At 43.4% G+C, this 13,900-nt stretch overlaps 1 protein-coding gene across 3 annotated transcripts in view; it reads left to right on the top strand.

Moving 5' to 3' along the window:
• Positions 1-5,496: 5,496 nt before the first annotated feature.
• DTX3 (deltex E3 ubiquitin ligase 3) overlaps positions 5,497-13,900 on the top strand; it is an 86,570-nt gene continuing 78,166 nt past the window's right edge. For 2 of the 3 annotated variants that reach the window (XM_018569474.1, XM_018569482.1), the window contains exon 1: positions 5,983-6,123. The gene's annotated coding sequence lies outside the window, so the exon portion shown is untranslated. Of the gene's footprint in view, positions 5,516-5,982; positions 6,124-13,900 lie in introns of those variants that run through there. The other variant, XM_018569491.1, reaches the window with a different exon arrangement.

Here is a 13,900-nt window from a genome sequence, read left to right as displayed (position 1 = left end):
AAATGTCAGTCAAAGTACTGCAGCTTTGGATACTGAAAAATGACCTGGCCAGAAAGGGGGTGTAAACATCTGGTCAGCAAGTGGTTAAAGTCTATGTCTGGGCACAATAAAACATGCAGTACATCTCTGAAATCAGGGTCGTATCTATAATGAGGCAGCCTGAGGTGGTTGTCTCAGGCAGCATCTCATTGGGTCACGTGGGCAACCTCTGGCAAGTGTCCAGCCCAAGTCCTGGCAATGACATCGGTAAGCTGGGCAGGATGCCATGCTCCACAAGCATCCCACTCCCCTCAGGCGGCGAGACATCTAGGGACACCCTTTCTGCAATACATGCACATTTCTTGTGTTATCCCTTTAAAAATGATGCTAGTAAAGTCAAATACCTGGTGATCCTACAATTGCGGTGTCTCAGTATACCGCGAGCTGTAGCTCGCGGTATACTGAGCTTAGGGTAACGGGAGGACGCTAGTTTGTGTCCTCCCGTTACCCTAAGGAGAACTATGGGGAAAAATACTGACCCCATAGTTCTCCTTTAAGCTCCTAACTTCCTATAGGTAGCTGACTAACTTCCTAACATAGTCCCTGTGCTGCACAGAAATGATTACCATGCTGTTATGCATTCATGGGTGGCTACTTAAAGTGGGCCCACTGAACCCACTGAGCCAGATAGCCCTCGGAATCCTTAATCAACCAATGTTTTCTGCAGTCTGTATATTTACATTCTGCCTACTAGTGTGCTTATGTCAGCTCTCAACCAAACTTTCAAATGGCCGGTGTCATAGCTGTTCATGAATGCAATACCATGACAACTGCAGATGTAAATAGAGGCTAAGATGACGCCGTCCTCGGCAGATAGGAGGGTTTGGTTCCACTTTAACCCTTTCGCTGCCACTGGCGTATGTCACACGTCCCTGGCAGCGGGCACTTTAATCAGACTCTATTTACATATGTAAAGCCGACTGTCGGCTGCTGCCAGATTGCTTCCACAGGCCGATGAAATAGGAACATAAAGCGATCTGCACTCCAATAGCTTATTTGAAGTGGAAAGGTGACCCCTAATATCACCTTAAAGAGAACCTGTCACCACTACTATGCTATCACATAGGGGACTTGTAAGCCCCCCTATGTGATAGCAATTAAAGTAAAAAAATAAAAAAGGTTTTAAAAAATGAAAATGTATTTAAAAAAACAAAACAAAAATTAAGAGTCCCCCACCCCGCGCGCGTATTATCGTAAACATGTGTTGGGTGCGCCTACATACGAAAACAACGATCGCGCAACACATGTTAGGTATCGTCGCGTGCGCCAGAGTGAGAGCAATAATTCACAGATATCTCTAAACTCATGACCTGTACGGTCCTGACATTTTCTCCTGTCTTGTAGTTGGGTTAAGGGCTCATTCACACCAGATGCACAGGCCTACTAGGTAAGACCTAACACAAACTGCCGTGTGTTTCCTATGAGGTCTGTTCACACCATCATGTTGCAATGGTATGCAGAAAATATTAAATACAGTACATTTTTCACTGCAGTATTTTGAAACAGTATACTGCATTGCAATGTGCTGGGATGACTAGAACAGAATGAAATGTCACTTTGTAACATTGTAATAAAGTTAGAAAAAAAGGTAAACAGTGAGATGCGTGACATTGCGACACTTCCCTAACAACACACTAGCGTCTATGTGCTAGTGAACGCTGCTGGTGTGAATGCAGAATAACTCTTAGTGACTTTTGCCAGTTTTAAAGATCTCCCGGTATGCAAAAAGTGAACTCTTGCAGTGGGGCTACCCCAGCACTGCAAGGGTTAAGTGCTCGTTATAGTCTAGGAGCCACTATAAAGAAGATATACTCCACTGACCGCTCACCTCCAGTTATGGTATATCCCTCGGCATCCTCATGCCTCATACAAGTGATCGTATTAGATGTGATGATGTCAGCAGGTCTGGGGGAGAAGAGGCTGCAGGGACCAGTTTAGCAGCCAGGTGGTACAGAGGATTGGGTGAGTGTATGTCTTTTATTTGAGAAAAACAAGGAGTTAACCCTTGCACTGAGGGGGTAGCCCCATTGCAAGCATTAATGTGTTACATTTCTGGAGTCTCTCTATAAGTTCTTATTATTAGGGATTAGACAGGTGCGATTCGTTTCATTCCCATCAAAATTCATACGAATTTTCCGAAATTCAGACACGTCTGAATTTCCGAATCCCAATGTGTCCGAATTCGAATATCCGTTTACGAATTTTGGATCCCGTCCGAAATTCATTCAAAAACGAAACTGAATCGGACATGTGACTTTTCTGGCCAATCAGCTGTGTTTTTCGGTTTAATGCATCTGAATGGGTCTGAACAAGATTTTCCGTTACGGCAACATGGGAGGGAGTCATATACTGTATACATACATATATATAAAGAAGGGATATTCAGATGCCAAGTACAGTACTCGGTACAAGTATAGGTGCAGATACTTTTCCAGCTCTAAGACTAGACTAGAGAAAAACTCAAAAGTTAGGAGGCGGCTGTCATTTGTAAGGAGCACACGGAGCTCCTGGGATGTGTACATCTCTGTTTTAATGTATGATTTTGTTTTTATAAATATAAATAAAGGGATGCACCGATACCAGTTTTGTGAGTACGAGTACTGGTACTTGCCGAGTACTTACAAGTACGAGTACTGATACATTTTTGTTTATTGTCATGTGACAGTTTTTCTAAAACAATACAGACTAATGATTTCAGGACAGTGGTGGAGTGCCAGAGCCAGGTCCCAGCTGCAACCACTGCAACCCCGGTAGGTCTCATGAAAATGGCAAGTATCGGCATTGGTACTCGAAAAGTATTGGTGCATCCCTAAAATTGTAAAACTAAAGCTGAATCTCCTAGACCTGAATGCCAAATATCCAAACTGAACCGCATTTTTCCACAGCTTACATATCTATTAGGGATGCACCAATACCGGTTTTACGGTATTGAGTACGAGTACCAATATTTATCTTTCGGTACTCACCCATACTGAATACGGATACTGGTACTTCCAGGGGCATGGAACTGTGTTCCCTGCCAATCAGGAAGCTGGGAGGCGGGTCATTACCCTCCATGCTGTTTGGCCGGCTTGATGCTGATTGGCTGGGAAGCCGTCTTCCCGGCCAGTCAGCATCGAGGTGACCAAAGAGCATTGAGCCGGCTTCCCCCCAGGAAGCCGGGCAGCGAGTCATTACCTGCCGCCCGGCGTACTGATTGGCAGGGAAGCTGGCCCCATGTTCCCTCGCAGCACTGATGGTCAGAGGAAATCTCCCTCTGACCGGAAGTTACGGTATCTGGATAAGTATTGGATCATTTGGGCGAGTACGTGTACTAGCCCAAATACTAGGTATCGGCACTGATACCGGTACTAGTATCAGTGCATCCCTACTTTTAATTGTCCATTTTGTTTAAATTACATTTTAATATTAGCGATTAAGAAACATGGAGCAGCTCTACCCTCTTGTCTCCAATCCCGCTGCTAGAACCTCTGTGCCTGGTAAAGCTTCCTCCAGAGCCTACACCAGGGGTAGCCAAGCTCCGGCCCTCCAGCTGTGGTAGAACTACAAATGCCATGAGGCATTGCAAGATTCTCACAGCTACAGACATGACTCCTGGAGAGAGATGCATCATGGGATTTATAGTTTCACCACAGCTGGAGGGCTGGAGTTTGGCTGCCCCTGGCCTACACTAAGCAATAGGTAAAAACCGGCACTCGTAAAGGGATCCGTCCATCCAATACTTTATTTGCAAAAAGGCATAAATCAGCAAACAAACGCTTACATGTTTAAGCCCCCAAACTGGGCCTTAGTCGTAGTTAAGCTTGAAGTCACTACATCGGCCCGAGTCTCTAAATATGTTAAAATGTGGTAACCTCGGATAGACAAATATCTTCCAACTGTCTTTGACCTATCTCTTGTGGTGCCCAGACCAGGCCTCCCTCACACACAAGCACCACAGGTCCAGTATTGGTTCATCCTTGGGATCCCCACCTTCCTCCGTCCTTCCTACCCCGTCCCCCGTTTGTTTATTTTTAGGTTCCATTACATGATTGCACTGGATACTTCGGTTTGCGTATAATAGGACGCAGACTGGAATCGTATTACTATTAAACTTCCATCTTGAACTGTTAGACTGAATATTTTGGTTATGTTTCCTCTGCTGATGCTGTTATCCCGGAATGTGTTCTTTATCCTCATTTTCTCCTTGTATATGGACTTCCTTCTGCTCATAGCTGGATGTGTGCAATGGAATATCTTCCTGTCTTTGGAACCCATGTGTCTGATGTTTATTACAGGCAGTCCCCGGGTTACATACAAGATAGGGACTGTAGGTTTGTACTTAAGTTGAATTTGTATGTAAGTTGGAACATGTACATGTTTTAAGTGCAACTCCAGCCAAAAATGTTTTTTTTTCCAGTTTTGGATAGCATAGGGAAGGGTTTACCCCCGGTAACTGGCCTAAGGCCGGCCCTGCACGTAGGAATGCGCTGAAAAACGCCCTACACCCAAAGAAGTACGAGAGCTTCTTTGGGGCGTATTTGCCGCGCGTATCCGCTAGGGTACAGCCTGATAGCCCTCGGAAACGCGTGTTTCTTTTACCGCAAATTGCCGTAAAAACGCGCTGCAAATGCGCATATTCTGTACGCCCAGGTGTGAACCCAGCCTAAAGGAGTGAATTTCCCTCTCACTTCCTGTTGTCTCAAGGACAGGAAGTGAGATTCAACCTTTCTAATGAGGATACAGACAGCAGTAAAAACCTCACATTGACCCGGAAGAAGAGCTGGGCACCCCTCGTCTGCACATTTAACAAGAGCCAACTTCCTGTAATGTACAAAAAGTACTACGAACCAGACCCAAAAACTCAGGCACTGCTTGTCGGTACGAGCGCGATAGCATTACAACGACTGAAGCATTACAACGACCGAAATGCTGCACGGTACACTTTGGCTGCAGCCTGGGACCCCCTGCTGTACAGTAATAGCCTCCATTTGTAAGTAGGGGTCGTATGTAAGTCGGATGTTTGTAACTCGGGGACTGTCTGCATAGGCTGTTATTCCAGTTTCTCTTTCTTTACAAAACTTACAATTATTAAATAAGGAAACAAAATTCTACTTCCATTCCATTACTTTGCGCTCATTAGTTTGCACGTGTTTATTTGAGTACACGTCTAAATTACAGACTTTTCTATTTTTATTTTACGGAGCTGAACAGTTTACGGATCTTTCTGCGCTGTGTGCATGGGCCCATAGAAAACAATAGAACTGCACTCCATATAAAAACGCAGCGTTCTTTACGGCTGAGTGCACGCGTCCTTAGGATTCTGGAGCTTAGGGCATAGTGAGCTCAGAGGTTCCCTCAGTCACACCATCACCTCCAGCACCAGATAAGCCCCGGCTTCCCCTCCAAGCTCCTTCCCTGTTGCTATGGCTATGACCATTATCCCTGCAACGCAACGCCCATGTGACCTGCTCTATAATGGCTGCTCTGATGGGAGGTATGTAACCGCACACAACTGTTCCGCATGGCGCCTGTTGCTGGCTTTTCCTGACAGGATGGGGTTAGGTGAAGTAACGAATCGATACCGCACGTTGCGAGCCGATACCGCACCTAACGGGGCATGACGGGCGGCCAGGATGAAGCTTTTAATACAACGGCGCGGTAACCTGCATCCCCGCATCCCTTGTCGGTGCGTGCGCGTCCTTCGCTGGCCACTAAGTGGCGCTGCGCGTGTATGGTTTCCAAAGCGCGCGCGCTCTGCCCAGCAGATACTTGTTACACTGTATACGAGGACCCCCCTCCCCCCCCCCCCCCCCCTCACATAGAAAACAGAGGACCTGCACAGCATCAGTTCTGCCGTCATCCTCATCCCCTGGCTTTATATGTGTGCTACAGTGCTGGGTGACAAGGAGTGAAGCCAGGGGATAAGGATGTACGAGGCCCCCCCCCCCCCCCCCCCAGCGGGGGCGTGCACGTCGGCGGGTATCCGCGGGATGCAGGTTTCCGTGTAACACCTGGTCCAGGGCATATCATTCTATCCAGAACATTGTGATCGAGCCCGGCCTGGGCAGCAGCTCCATTCACGCCGATGACAATGACATAAGGGTGGGTATTGCTTTGTTGCTGCTATGATTTGATTGCATGGGTGCAAGTGCCATAGGGAGCATCGATCCGATCCATGGGTGGGAGAGGAAGGGGAGGTATGAAATGGAAGCATAACACTGCCATGACTTTTTTTTGTGTTCAGGAAATAAAGCGTGCACGTAGAAGATGTGCTGTGCCTGGGGTGAGGAAGGAGTGGGCACAGGGCTGGGGTGGCTGGATGCTGAAGGACACTTCATGGATCAGTGCATGACACATTGCCCATTTCCAGGAAGCCTGGCAGGAGTCTCATAGGAAAACTGTGCTCTTTGTCTTCTCACCCATCACATACATATGGATAGCAATGACCAGGATGACATATATCACATACAGCGCAAGGGTTAAGGATCAGTCCATCAACCGTGGCACCCTAAATGCTTGGGAAAAATGACAGATTGATCGCGATTTAAAGAGTAACTCCAGTAATGAAACAGCAAATTCCATCCATCTTTTCTCAGCCATACCTATGTACTTGTATCTGACGTGCACTACAAATAGGGATCGATGTGCCCAGCTCTGCGGAGGTCAGTAGACATGGACTACAAACATTTTCTAGATTACAGCCCTGACTTGTTCATCTAGACAGATGCCTTTGTCTTCCTCATTGGCATTTTATTGTTTGGAAATGAACCGTTAGATGAGATTATTGTACCAGAATGCTCCCCGAGGGACATTACATTATGATTTGTTGTCTGACGGCATGTAATTAGAGTTCATCTGAGCAGACACTGATGGGTTAAAGACATATCTCATATAAATCATGTACATCTGCGTCTGTCTAGGCCCAACCTGGGGCCGCTTTGGTAACGGACTAGATGGAAAAATAAAGTTTTCTTTAAACCGTGCAGAAAATATCATAGGGAGGAATGAAAGCGACAATGGAAAGAAAGCCTGGATCTTGGCCGATCCTTCACTGTGCCGTAGACGTGATGGCATTGGTTGGAGGAGTGTTCCTTAGATGTTGTTGTTGCACCGTCCTGGGCTCTGGAGATACAGGTGATGTGATTGATTCAGATATTGCACGTCATAGATCTTCTTTATGCAGCAATGTCATGTTTCACATATCCGATATCAAATGTGTGTGGACACTAAGATGGAGGAGGCATCAGGAGTAATCTTAGAAAAAACTTTGATACTTCAGGAGGTCAGCAAATGAATCATCGGTGAGGGAATTCATATGTACATTGGGGGGGAATTCATCAAGACTAGACAAAATCTGGAGCGGTTGCCCATAGTAACCAATCAGCATGTATCTTCAGTTTGTTCAGGTAAGCTTTGAAAATAAAAGAGAGAAGCTGATTGGTTGCTATGCACAGCTGCTCCAGTTCTGATGAACGTAAAGAGGGGGATTTACTTAGACTGGAGCAGACAAAATTTGGAGAGGCTTTCCATGGCAACGAATCAACTTCTCATTCATTTTCACAGCTTCACTTAACAAACTGAAAATAGAAGCTGATTGGCTGTGATGTACATCTGCTCCAGATTCTGTCTGCTTCAGTTTTGGTAAATTCCCCTTGAAGGTAACAAACCAGGAAAAGGATTGTTATTGCCAGATAAAGTGACAGTTATTTTTTAGCTGAGATGTTAGGATGACAGTCATGTGGCTGAAATAAAGATCTTTATCCTTGTGTTAAAGTGACACGAAACTCAGGAGTTAAACCTTAAAAATGTATTCAAGCATCTTAACTATTAACATAAATGTATCTTATTTGTGTATCACTGGGCTGTAGATCCTCAGATCATCTCTGAATTGGTGCTGACACTGTCCTTCCTTCTGGAGGGTGACTACTTTTATTCTCCATGGTCTCTGTGTGTGTGTGTTAATGTAGTCACCGCTCCAAGCTCACTCCCGTGATGGACTACAATCTCAATACAAATGAGTAAACTTAACATGAGATTGTAGTCCATCACGGGAGTGAGTTTAAGATGTAACTTCTGAGTTTAGTGTTACTTTAAGCTTTGAAAGTAAAAGAGAGAAGCTTATTGGTTGCCATGCACCGTTGCTCAAGATTTTGTCTGCTTCAGTTTTGATAAACACTAGGGTTGCACAGATACCAAGTACAGTACTCGGTACAAGTACGAGTACAAGTACCGATACTTTTGAGCTCCAAGACTAGACTAGAGAAAAATTCAAAAGTTAGGAGGCAGCTGTCATTTGTAAGGAGCACACGGAGCTCCCGGGATTTGTACATCTCTGTTTTAATGTACGATTTTGTTTTTATAAATATACATGTGAAACTCGAATAATTAGAATATCGTGCAAAAGTAATTGCAGTAATTGCGACAAAAGGGGCCCAAACCAAGTACTGAGTACATATGCATGCTTGTACTTTTCAGAGGTCCGATATTGTTCTATGTACAATCTTTGTTTTAGTGATTGCATGTAATAATCTACTTTTTTGAGGTTGTGGATTTGGGGTTTTCATGAGCTGTAAGCCATAATCATCACAATTATGACAAATCACGGCTTGAATTATCTTGCTTTGCATGTAATGAGTCTATCTCATATATTAGTTTCACCTTTTAAGTTGCATTAGTGAAATAAATGAACTTTGCACGATATTCTAATTATTCGAGTTTCACCTGTAAATACAGGGATGCACAGATACCAGTTTTGCGAGTACGAGTACTGATACTTGCCGAGTACTTACAAGTACGAGTACTGATACATTTTTGTTTATTGTCATGTGACAGTTTTTCTAAAAAAATACAGACTAATGATTTCAGGACAGTGGTGGAGTGCCAGAGCCAGGTCCCAGCTGCAACCGCTGCAACCCTGGTAGTTCTCATGAAAATGTCAAGTATCGGCGCTGGTACTCGAAAAGTATCGGTGCATCCCTAATAAACACAAAGGTAACAAACCCGGAGAAGGATCGTTATTTCCAGATAACGTGACAGTTATTTTTAGCTAATGAGTCCAATGAGATTTTAAAATGACAGTCATCTGGCTGAAATAATGACCCTTATCCTCACGTTAAAGCTTGGTGAATGGAGCCAAAAGCTAGCCATACTAGCCTGCTGAATCAGCCAAAATTCAAACCATAGGTGACCCTGTCAGCACCATCAGTCAATTTTTAAATTGAATATTCTCAAACCAGGTGGAAAACTCTTTGCTATGCCTATCAGATGCAGTCACTTTTCTGGTATTTAGGCAGCTTGAGCAAGAGAAATGTATGGGGTCTAGTTATACACCATTTGTAGAGCCATTGACCCAGTGAATTTTTGTGAATGTTCATTCTGGGTGAATAGATGCATAAAATGAACACACCTGTACATTTGTTTTATAAGCGGAATGTATTTTCTAATGTCATCTTGTAATACCTAATTATGGCCACTAGATTGAGCCGAGGAGCTAATTATTTCATATGCTCTTCAGCTCCATCTAGTGGCCATAGTGCCATGTTACAAGATGACATTTGAAAATACTTTTGGTTTATAAAGAAAATTTACAAGAATGTTCATTTTGTCCATCCTTTCACACAGAGCAGACATGCATTGAGATTTGCAGGGCTAATTGTTTATAAGATTAATAGACCCCTAAGTATGGGTAGCTTAAAGTGACATTAAACCCTCAGATTTTTTAACATAAAACAATACTGTAATGTGTGCCTTACTGTAATCCATGGTTGTTTCCCTTCTCTTTGCTGCTCTTCCTTTTAAATCCTCATGTCTTCTCATGCTTGGGAAGAACTTCCCTTTTCAGCTCAGGGCCTCTTCCTGTAGTTCTGGCTCAGGTTTCAAGCCTATACAAACGTATACACAGACACCGTGTATCCATTCCTGAGACAAGGCAGTCTGCTGCAAAACAGAAGTTCTGCAGAGCATGAGAACAGATACAGATTTAAAAGGAAGAGCAGCAAAGAGAAGGGAAACAACCATGGATTACAGTAAGGCACACATTACAGTATTGTTTTATGTTAAAAAAATCTGAGGGTTTAATGTCACTTTAAGGTGGACCTTTACCCCTTTTGACTAAAAATCACATCAGCACACACCTCTGCATGCTGATATGAAACCATCTCACATTCATCAGCTAAAGAAACATTTTTATTTTACTTACAATTTCTTTTTTTTCCACTTCCTGATCCAGTTTAACACAAATGATGTAATGTGCCCAAGGGTTTGATCCTGGGAGGATTACATCAGCTGAGCATTGCTGGGAAATCTGATCTGTAATCTCATGAGATCTCAGGGAAAGGCACTTTCCTCCCCTGAGATGATGTGCATGGTAACATGTCCTAGTCACATGTGTCAGAGTTCCAGGAAGTAAATGGAGATCTAGTAACCTGCCCTTAGTTAAAATGGCCACTGTCAGAAAACTGGGGATATTTTACAAACTACCGATGTTAGACTGACCGGCCTATAGTTCCCAGGTTGGCACCTAGCCCCCTTTTTGAATATTGGGACTACCGTAGCCCTCCGCCAATCACTGGGGATCCTACCAGTCATTAAGGAGTCCTTAAAAATTAGGATTAATGGTCTAGTTATAACCTGGCTTAATTCCTTAAGTACCTTGGGGTGCAGGTTATCCGGACCCACTGCTTTGTTTGCATTGAGCATTTTAAGTCTTTGTTGTATCCCGGTTTCTGTCAACCACTGGGGTATATTTTGAGTTAAACTGGGAGTTTTATCATGTGTGTCAAACCCGTTTCCCTCCCGAGTGTATACTGAGGAGAAAAAAGCGTTCAGCGCCTCGGCCCTCTCCTTGTCGTTTGTGACTAGCTTCCCGCTTCCATCCTTTATTGGGCCTATCTGCTCCTTTCTCACCTTTTACTGTTAATATAAAGATATGGGAAAAGTTCCTCTTTAAGTCTATGGCTGATGCGGATACATTATGGGAGAATATAGGAGCCAGGAGTATTTTATATAGAGCCAGAGGATCTCTCAGGTATTTCTCGGTACATGAATCACATTTAGACGACAGTTGGACTACCTGCAGTTGGAGGTTTGATTGTGTACTTGCATCTTAAGGCTTATTAGCATTCAAAAATGATGTTTTAGCAAGCATCTTTACCAAAAAATGCTGCAAGATGTGTGTCAAGAAAAGTGCAGCAAGTGGCACACATTAGAACACAGCATTGTGTTAATATTGCTATACTGGGAACCCAATGTGATAAAATACTATGTGAATGAATATGCGGGAGCCACTCTAAGGCCTCATTCACATGCGGCTTCCAGAATTTCCTGTGGGAAGAACCTACTGGTGCAATCTGTCTGTGTCCAGGGACAATCATCTATCCCAATCTACAGGTAATCGTGCCGTGTACAATTACACGTGGACTGCTGCTGAGAGATGCGGCCGTTGTCACCCTGTCATTATTTTGAATGGGCACAGAGGCTGCAACTGAACATGGACACCTGGGATTCCTGCGGCACGAATCCATAGGTTCTTACCGCCGGTATCCCCAAACGCCCCGTGTGAATGCACCCTTCAAGTGAAACTTGGAGAGTGTTGGGGATAACTTCCTATCACCAATAGCACATTAGTATTTGTATTGGTCATGTAAGATATTTTTAGCCGTGCTTTACTACTCGTCACACACAAAAATGGTCTAGCAACATCCACCATCGTAACTGGCATTGGATCACAAAAAGAATCAAACAGTTCAAGGCAATCTACCACCAGGCCTGACAAAAAACTTTATTTGGAATGGCAAAAAATTGGATTGCAGTGAAAATATATATTTTCCGTGACCACATATTTTGTGTGATTTATTATTAATATTTTCATTTTACTTTATTTACGTCAAGTTGAACTACTTCTTTGTATCAAAAATGATATGGCAATCAATTAGTGACACCACTGATCATGCATTATGACTCACTTTCATGTTTAATGGAGGTTTACAGGTACACAGAATAGGGAATCAACTCACCATAAGTGTCTTCCACAACTCTGTTATAGTGTTATCTTGGCAGCATGTGCATGATAACCCCAGTTCACTCTAGAGGTGAATTTAAGACGGTCTGCAGAGTCCGGCATGGGCCAGAGGTAAATGATGTATGCATGGTCAAGTTACTTTCCATGTCCTGCATTTTGAGGCCCCTATACATGAGCTGACACATCAAGTGACATAGAGCCCCTATTATGTGCATACATATGATTCACTGGTGGGATGGTTGTATTAGGTGTTCTTGATGTGTTTTTGCATATTTATGTTTGAATTCTGGTGGGACACCATGTCATTGTGATGTCAAAAGGGTGTTTTTTGCGCACTTGGTATTTAAATTGTGTGTGTGCACTATATGGCAGTTCTAGACAAATCCCAGGAGCCGGGTAGCGAATGCTCCTTAATAATTACATCTGGCGCCCAACTTTTTATGTTTTCTCCCAGTTGTTAATGGTGCTGGCTTCTTAAAACTCCTGCTGGCTCCTGGATTCCATATTCATTTGTCCACCCCTGCTATATGATATTGAAGTTTCACTATGTCGCCCTGAACAAGGGACCCTGTGTGATGATGACTTAATAAGTTGAACTAGGATTTATGATTCTACTTTGTGTCTGCTGGTGATTATCCGATCTTCACTTTGGCGCTCCGTCCATGTCATCACTACAAGCGCCACTATCTTCCAAGGTCACAACACTGTATGGAGTGCAGATGACTGACGACACACATCAAGTGACACACCTTGTAGGTCCTCATTCAGCTTTGGTGTCTGTCTTTGTGAACGGCTCTTCCCTGTGAAGACTGCAGCATCACATGAGCCAGTGCTGCAGTCTTTGCTCATTTCAGCGCAGCACTAAGCACCTGTATGTATTGAGTCACACGGCTTAATGCATTTTCCAAACACTTTGGGCTTGGGAGTCCTTGGCTCGCTAAGCACTTCACTTTGGCACTTGTGTGTCTTCATTCTTATAGACTACATTATAAGTGTTTGCCATGCCTACATTCAAGGACCCAAAAATTGACTTTATGCCATGAAAACTGATAAACACCCCTATAAAAACAAGTGTTGTCATTTGTTCACGTTCACACGCTGGGAATCTCGTTCATAAATAACACCCACTAATCTTATGTCATTCCATTTAGGGATATCATCATTTATATTGAACATATATACATAAGCATGTATAAAACAAAATTAATTTGAAAGACCTACCGGATAGTTTGAGAGCAAAACCTGATAAGTCTGACATTTTGGGAGCCTTTTTCTTTAACCCTTTAATGCCAGCCAAATGCATATATGTGGCAGCATAGAGTGGACCTTATGTTGTACTGCCACATTTATGGTAGCATAACCCCCAGCACTGTGACCGGGCTGTTACCAATGGTAGAATGGGCTCTTGATTACATGACATCCAATCACAGTGAAGGCAAAAAGCGCACTATTATTCCTGGGCCCTACAACATGCTCACATATGTGGTGTCCCCATGCACATCAGGAGTAGTAGAATTTATTTTGGGTGGTTGTTTTTTTGGTGGTGGGCCATGGTAATGGCAAGAAATATACAGCCAAAGTTTTCTTTTCTTTTTTTTTTACTATTTTGGGCCAATTTGTAATTGATAATAAAAAAAACCCCCAGAAGATATCAAAAACATTTACCACCAAATGAAGGTGCAATTTGTCCTGAAAAAACAAGGTATAATTTGCCTGGACATACAAAGTAGTTGCAAAGATATGTCCAGTTTAACTAATACATGCGAAAGTTGCAAAACTATGCTCATTACTTTACCCTCGTCATCAAAGGGTTAATTGTCTAAGCACATTGTACAAGCTTGTCTTCTGGCCTCTTGAAAT

The sequence above is a fragment of the Nanorana parkeri genome, unplaced genomic scaffold (assembly GCF_000935625.1).
Source record: "Nanorana parkeri isolate BGI_ZX_2015 unplaced genomic scaffold, ASM93562v1 scaffold35, whole genome shotgun sequence".
Taxonomy (NCBI): domain Eukaryota; kingdom Metazoa; phylum Chordata; class Amphibia; order Anura; family Dicroglossidae; genus Nanorana; species Nanorana parkeri.
This window is presented reverse-complemented; position numbering and strand designations above follow the sequence as displayed.